Genomic DNA, 8,267 nt, shown 5'->3' with positions numbered 1-8,267 from the left:
CCATTGTCAACGTAGTCAATAAACAGAGAATTGCACAACGAGCGGCTGACACCAGGGACCCAGCAGCTCGCCCAATTATTTTTGTTTTGGGTTAATTTGATAAATGCCACTCCAAATCTGGTGTATCCGAGAAATGCCACTGCAATTTCCAAACTTTGAAAAATGCCATTTCATGCCATTTCTAGTGGCATTTTTCAAAGTCTAGAGTGGCGTTTTTCAAAGTTTGCAAAAATTGCAGTGGCATTTTTTCAAAGTTTGGAAATTGCAGTGGCATTTTTATGAATCGCCATAATTGGAGTGGCATTTATCTAATCTGTTTATGAGACGGAAGCAGGGTGTCAACTGGGCTGTGCAGGACACTCTGGCCTATCTAGACAGCCTTTTCTTTTATGTTTACCACAGACCAGCCCAGTAGTTTTTTTTTCTTTCTGAAAATGGCTAGCCCAGTTTTTTGTGATTTGTCAAGTAAGTCGCTTTATCAGGCCTGTTGGGCTGCAAATCTTTCAAGACGAGGAGAGCTCCATTCGGCTGGCCGAGAAAATGGCCTATCAGTAATGAGAAATGGGCTATACATTTTTAAAACACATCAAACCGGCAATTATTTTCAAATATCTTTTTTTCATTTTGAGATTTTAAATTGCATTGATTTTTATGCGTGGACAATTTATTGGATTTTATATTGATATACATTTATTTTTAAAATCAGTCTGAATGTGACTCAAAATTTCGGGATTAAAAACAGTTCAGACCGCACCGACATATGCAAAATTTCGTATAATTTTTTAACCGTGGCCACAATATGGGCTGTAATGCTAACATAAAGAATATGGGCTCCAAAAAAACCCGTAAGAATTAGCAAATGGGCTGTAAATTAATTGAAATAATGGCAGATGGGTTGTATGCTATTTTCCACAGATTTGAGGCTTTCCATAGATGGCCTGTATACTGTTGGATGTCCATCCAATGGCCATCGTGCTTCTTCAATCTCTGCTCTTCCTGCTCCAGCCGCTCAAACAAGCGCCGGCGGGACTGCTGCTCCCTCCTCCCCGCGGCCGGCTGTGCTGCCGCGCAGGCCTCACCGCCCCACCATACTCCCATCGCTGGCCTAGCCATCCCTTTACTCACCCACACCTGCTGTTATTCTCCAGCGACGGCAGACGAACCAGTAAACCCTCGTACAGTCATACTCCCCTCCGCGTGGGAAACAAAAACAACGGCCGAGTCTTCCCTGCCTCCGTGTCGTTCCCTTCCTAGGCCTCGCCGTCGTCCACCGCCCTGGTGCTCTCGGCGTGGCGTGGTCAGCGTGGTCAACGATCGACATGCATCTGAAGTGGACTGTACGTGGAGAGGCTGACAGCTGGGTCCATGGCCGCACGCAAGGAAATGCCTCCTGATTACGCGCAAGATAGTGATTTCCTCCACCTGACATCTGGGACCCACCGAAACGGCCTCTATATTTCGCGAAAAAAACGTTACCGCCGCTGACAGCTCGGACCCACTAGCTATATCTTCGCATGCAAGGAAGTGCCTCCTTATTACGCACAAAAAATGAATACTCCCCCTGCTAGCTGGGACCCAGTATAGTGGGCCTACTAAGTTGACGGGGACGAAGGGCTTTGTCAACTTAGTCAATATGCACGATTCTATCTCGACTGACCGTAAGATGTCCATCCAACGGTCGTAGTGCTTCTTCAACCTCTGGTCTTCTTGCTCCAGCCGCCCAAACCAGCGCCGGTCGTGCCGCCTGCTCCTGCCTCCCGTGGCCGGCTATGCTGCCGCGGAAGCCTCACCGCCCCCATACTACTCCCACCGCTGGCCAGGCCATCCCTCCACTCCACTCACCAACACCCCCTGTTATTCTGCGGCGATGGAAGCACAGCCGAACCAGTGAACCCTCGTACTCCTCTCCGCGTGGGCATCCACTGCCACGTCTTCCCCGGTTCCACGTCGTCCCCTTCCTAGGCCTCGCCGTCGTCCACCACCGTGGTGCTGTCGGCGCGCCGTGGTCAATGTGGTCAACCATCGAATTCCATCGGAACAATACTGTACATGGAGAGGCTGACAGCTGGGTCCACGGCAGCTGCAAGGAAGTGCCTCCTTATTACGCGGAAAATAATTATTCCTCCACCTGACAGCAGGGACCCACCGGACGGGCCACCAGTATTTTGTGAAAAAATTGTTTCCCCCTAACTGCTGGGACCCACCGGATGGGCCACTGTATTTCGTGAAAAAAAATGTTCCCCCCGCTGTCAGCTCGGACCCACCGGAAGTGCCTCCTTATTACGCACAAAAAATGAATACTCCCCCGGCTAGCTGGGACCCACCTTGCTGGGAGGCTGACTTGTGGGCCTACTAAGTTGATGGGGACGGAGGGCTTTGTCAACTTAGTCAATATGCACGATTCTAGCTCCAGTGACCGTACGATGTCCATCCAACGGCCGTAGTGCTTCTTCAACCTCTGGTCTTCTTGCTCCAGCCGCCCAAACCAGCGCCGGTCGTGCCTCGTGCTCCTGCCTCCCGTGGCCGGCTGTGATGAGGCAGAGGCCTCACCACCCCTACTACTCCCACCGCTGGCCAGGCCATCCCTCTACTCACCCACACCCCTTGTTATTCTGCGGTGACGGCAGCCTCACACCGCAGCGAACCAGTGAACCCTCATACTCCTCTACGCGTGGGCATCCACTGCCGCGTCTTCCCCGGCTCTGCGTCGTCCCCTTCCTAGGCCTCGCCGTCGTCCACTACCCTGGTGCTCTCGGGGCGGCGTGGTCAACGTGGTCAAGGAACGACTTCCATCGGACGTGGACTGTACGTGGAGAGGCTGACAGCTGGGTCCACGGCCGCAGCAAGGAAGTGCCTCCTTATTACGTGCAAAATAATTATTCCTCCACCTGACAGCGGGGACCCACCGGACGGGCCACCGTATTTCGCCCCCCTGACTGCTGGGACCCACCAGCTACATCTTCCCAGGCAAGGAAGTGCCTGACAGTCGGGACCCACCTGGTAGAAGCATACGTAGCGTTGTCATTCTGGTCGCGAACGTGTACGTACATATATACTGGTGGATGTAGAGGCGCGCACATGTCGTAGTAGAGGCGCGCACATGTCGTAGTAGAGGCGCCCATGTAGCATGTACATGTACGTACAGTGGCCAGGGTGCAAGAAAGAAAATACGGCCACGTATGTGTACATACGGGCGGGGTCTCGAACGCCTACTCACGCATACGTATGGCGAGGGCTCGTGTACATGGCTGGGTCGGAACGGAGAAACAGCGTCGTCGTCGTGTTCATGGGTCGGAACGGAATGCGTGGTCGTGTTCATCAGGAGGGCTTGGACGGAAGAGGCGATGGAAATGAGGCCTGGCGTACTGCACAACGGAGGAAACGGACCTCCTACGGTCGAAACGGGGGTCCTGTTGATCGGGAGGGGTGTGGCGTACCGCAAAATGAAGGAAACGGACCTCCTACGGTCGAAATGGGGGTCCTGTTGATCGGGAGGGGTGTGGCGTACCTCAAAACAGAGGAAACGGACCTCCTACGGTCGAAACGGGGGTCCTGTTGATCGGGAGGGGTGTGGCGTACCGCAAAACGGAGGAAACGGACTTGTGTTGGAGCGCTACGGTCGAAACAGGGGTCTTGTTCATCGGGAGGGGTGTGGAGTACCGCAAAACGGGACTCCACGGGATAATGTTCATCTCCATCGTCGACCCCCTCCAGCCTCCACGAGCTACTGTTCATCCACCGTCGACCTCCTCCAGCCTCCACGGGCTCCTGTTCATCCAGCCTCCACCGCGCGCTACTCCACCGGCTACTGTTCAACCACCCCTCCACCATCTACTGTTCATCCTGCCCTCCACACCATGGGGTCCTGTTCATCCACCCCTCCACGGGCACCCCTCCACCGTCTACTGTTCATCCAGCCCTCCACCACACCACGGGGTCCTGTTCATCCAGAGGCAACGCCACCGCTCACTGTTCATCTAACCCCCCCCCCCCGCAACGCTTATTGTTCATCCCATCGATCGGCTTCAGTTAGCAACAGTAGCCAAGGAATCGCTCGATCGGGTTCAGTTAACAGCCATCGGTCGATCACTCGGGTTCAGTAACGCGTAGCCTGCAGTGCAAGCGCTCGGGTTCAGTTAGAGCCCAACGCCTCGCTCGGGTTCAGTTAGAGTCAACGCCTCGCACACACGCGCGTACGTGTACGAGAGAAACGTGCATCGCTCGGCCCCCGACCTCCCACCGTAACCGGGAACTCCCCAAAATTTTCCTCCCCCTCGCTTCTACCACGGTTTTTTCCGTCATGGACGGCCCAAAGAATGTCATGCAACTGCGTCTCCGGCCCGCCCAGGACGAAAAGCCCATTTTCTGTCATGATTTTGTGCCATAGAAGTAGGAGCCCACCACATCTATGATGATACCGGGTTTTGTCACAATTATTGTCATAGAAGTGTCATATGTATGACAGAAAAAATGTCGTTCGGCCCAAAATGTCACGAATGTGTCTTTTTTTTGTAGTGCATATAAGCATTTTCTTTTAATTGTCTACCAAAATAAGCATTGAAGTCGTCTTTCTTATACATAAAGTTATCAAACTCATCCAAGCATTGACTAGCAATTTTAGTAGGAGGGGCTTCAGCTTTATCATATCTATAGAGAGAATTTACCTTTACTACCTGTGTCGGGATATCGGGATCAGGAGGTTCTTCAGTGAATAAATAATTGAGATCATATGTTTCTTCAATTGGTGGTGAATTAAGACCATGTATTTCTTCAATAGGAGGTAAATTCTTAACATCTTCAGCTTTAATACATTTCTCTTTCATAGATTTCTTTGCCTCTTGCATATGTTCGGGACTGAGAAATAGAACACCTCTCTTCTTCGGAGTTGGTTTAGGAATAGGCTCAGTAATTGGAGCAGGAGATGGCTCAGGAGCTGGCTCAGGATGTGCCCAATTATTTTCATTTGTCAACATATTATTCAATAGAATTTCAGCTTCATCCGGTGTTCTTTCCCTGAAAAGAGAACCAGCACAACTATCCAGGTAATCTCTGGAAGCATCGGTTAGTCCATTATAAAAGATATCAAGTATTTCAGGTTTCTTAAGAGGATGAACAGGCAAAGTATTAAGTAACTTGAGAAGCCTCCCCCAAGCTTGTGGGAGACTCTCTTCTTTAATTTGCACGAAGTTATATATTTCCCTCAAAGCAGCTTGTTTCTTATGAGAACGGAAATATTTTGAGTATATAAAAGTAACGCGATCTCTCATCATTAGTGAACAGGGCAGCTATATCATTTAACTTAGTAAGATGTGCCACAACAGTTTCAGATTCATAGCCATAAAATGGATCAGATTCAACCAAAGTAATTATATCAGGATCAACAGAGAATTCATAATCCTTATCAGGAACGCATATAGGTAAAGTAGCAAAAGCAGGGTCAGGTCTCATTTTATCTCTAAGTGATTCTTTGTTCCATTTAATTAATAACCTCCTAAGCTCATATCTATCTTTGCAAGCAAAAATAGCGGCAGAAGATTCCGTATCGAAAAGATAACCCTCAGTAATAATAGGCATATTTTCATCATCACTATCATCATCGTATTCAGATTCAATAATTTCTTTTTCTCTAGCCCTAGCAATTTGTTCATCAAGAAATTCACTAAGGGGCACAGTAGTATCAGGCATAGAAGCAGTTTCATCATAAGTATCATGCATAGCAGAAGTGGCATCATCAATAACATGCGACATATCAGAACGAATAGCAGAAGCAGATGTAGGTGTCGCAAACTTACTCATAACAAAAGGTGAATCAAGTGCAGAGCTAGATGGCAGTTCCTTACCTCCCCTTGTAGTTGAGGGATAGATCTTGGTTTTTGGATCTCTCAAGTTCTTCATAGTGTCCAGCAGATATAAATCCCAAGTGACTCAAACAATAGAGCTATGCTCCCCGGCAACGGCGCCAGAAATTAGTCTTGATAACCCACAAGTATAGGGGATCACAACAGCTTTCGAGGGTAGAGTATTCAACCCAAATTTATTGATTCGACACAAGGGGAGCCAATGAATATTCTCAAGTATTAGCAGCTGAGTTGTCAATTCAACCACACCTGGAAACTTAGTATCTGCAGCAAAGTGTTAGGTAGCAAAGTAATATGATAGTGGTGGTAGCGGCAACAAAATTAAAGACAACAAAAGTAATGTTTTTGGTATTTTGTAATGATTGTAACAGTAACAGCGGAAAAGTAAATAAGCGTAAACCAGTATATGGAAAACTCGTAGGCACCGGATCAGTGATGGATAATTATGCCAGATGCGGTTCATCATGTAACGGTCATAACATAGGGTGACACAGAACTAGCTCCAATTCATCAATGTAATGTAGGCATGTATTCCGTATATAGTCATACGTGCTTATGGAAAAGAACTTGCATGACATCTTTTGTCCTACCCTCCTGTGGCAGCGGGGTCCTATTGGAAACTAAGGGATAATAAGGCCTCCTTTTAATAGAGAACCGGAACAAAGCATTAGCACATAGTGAATACATGAACTCCTCAAACTATGGTCATCACCGGGAGTGGTCCCGATTATTGTCACTTCAGGGTTGCCGGATCATAACACATAGTAGGTGACTATAGACTTGCAAGATAGGATCAAGAACTCACATATATTCATGAAAACATAATAGGTTCAGATCTGAAATCATGGCACTCGGGCCCTAGTGACAAGCATTAAGCATAGCAAAGTCATAGCAACATCAATCTCAGAACATAATGGATACTAGGGATCAAACCCTAACAAAACTAACTCAATTACATGATAAATCTCATCCAACCCATCACCGTCCAGCAAGCCTACGATGGAATTACTCACGCACGGTGGTGAGCATCATGAAATTGGTGATGGAGGATGGTTTATGATGACGACGACGACGAATCCCCCTCTCCGGAGCCCCGAACGGACTCCAGATCAGCCCTCCCGAGAGGTTTTAGGGCTTGGCGGTGGCTCCGTATCGTAAAACGTGATGATTTCTTCACTCTGATTTTTTTTCTCATCGAAACTCAATATATGGAGGTGGAGTTGGAGTCGGAGATGCAACAGGGGGCCCACGAGGTAGGGGGCGCGCCCTAGGGGGCGCCCTCCACCCTCGTGAGAAGGGTGTGGGCCCCCCGGTCTTCATCTTTGGCGAGGATTTTTTATTGTTTTTTCTAAGATGTTGCGTGGAGTTTCAGGTCATTCCGAGAATATTTGTTTTCTGCACATAAAACAACACCATGGTAATTCTGCTGAAAACAGCTGAAAGTGCATTATATCGACTAGAGGGGGGGTGAATAGGCGATTTTTATGAAAGTCTTCAAAACGTGGAAGTTTCGAAGACAAACGATAGAAATAAACCTATTACCATACAGCGGAAGGTAGACTACACTAGGCAAACCATAGTCAAGTATTCAATGAAGTGAAAGCACAATGACTAATAGCAGCAATGTAGTGAGGATCAAGTAAGAAGATATTATGAAGTCAAACAGAACACGCAGTCACTTAGTGAAGACAAAAGATAGTGCAATCATACAATGACTTCACAAGGACCAATAGTAAGTAAAGGGAAGGGAAGGATGAAACTAGTGACTCATTGAAGACAATGATTTATTGGACCAGTTCCAGTTGCTGTGACAACTGTACGTCTGGTTAGGGCGGCTAGGTATTTAAACCTGAGGACACACAGTCCCGGACACCCAGTCCTGAACACGCAGATCAGGACACCCAGTCCTCACCGTATTCCCCTTGAGCTAAGGTCACACAGACCTCGCCCAATCACTCTGGTAAGTCTTCAAGGTAGACTCCCAAACCTTCACAGACTTCATTCACCGGCGATCCACAATCTCTCTTGGATGCTCAGAACGCGAAGCCTAACCGGCTGGAGGATTCACAGTCCTCAAGTGTAACAAGTCTTCAGATCACACAGACAAGAAGACTTAAGTGATGCCTAACACTCTTTGGCTCTGGGTGGTTAGGGCTTTATCCTCGCAAGGAATTCTCTCTCAAAGGCTTCGAGGTGGGTTGCTCTCCAACAACACAAGCCGTACTCTAACTCTGAGCAGCCAACCGTTTATGGTTGTAGGGGGTGGGCTATTTATAGCCACTAGGCAACCCGACCTGATTTGTCCGAAATGACCCTGAGTCACTAAGGAACTGACACGTGTTCCAACGGTCAGATTTCAAACTCACGCGGCAGCTTTACTTGGGCTACAAGCAAAGCTGACTTGTCCGA

This window comes from Triticum urartu, chromosome 6A, assembly GCF_056163025.1.
Source record: "Triticum urartu cultivar PI428250 chromosome 6A, HENAU_Tu73, whole genome shotgun sequence".
In the NCBI taxonomy this organism is placed as follows: Eukaryota; Viridiplantae; Streptophyta; class Magnoliopsida; order Poales; family Poaceae; genus Triticum; species Triticum urartu.
The sequence above is the reverse complement of the archived record's forward strand: the minus strand, read 5'-3'. Positions refer to the sequence as shown.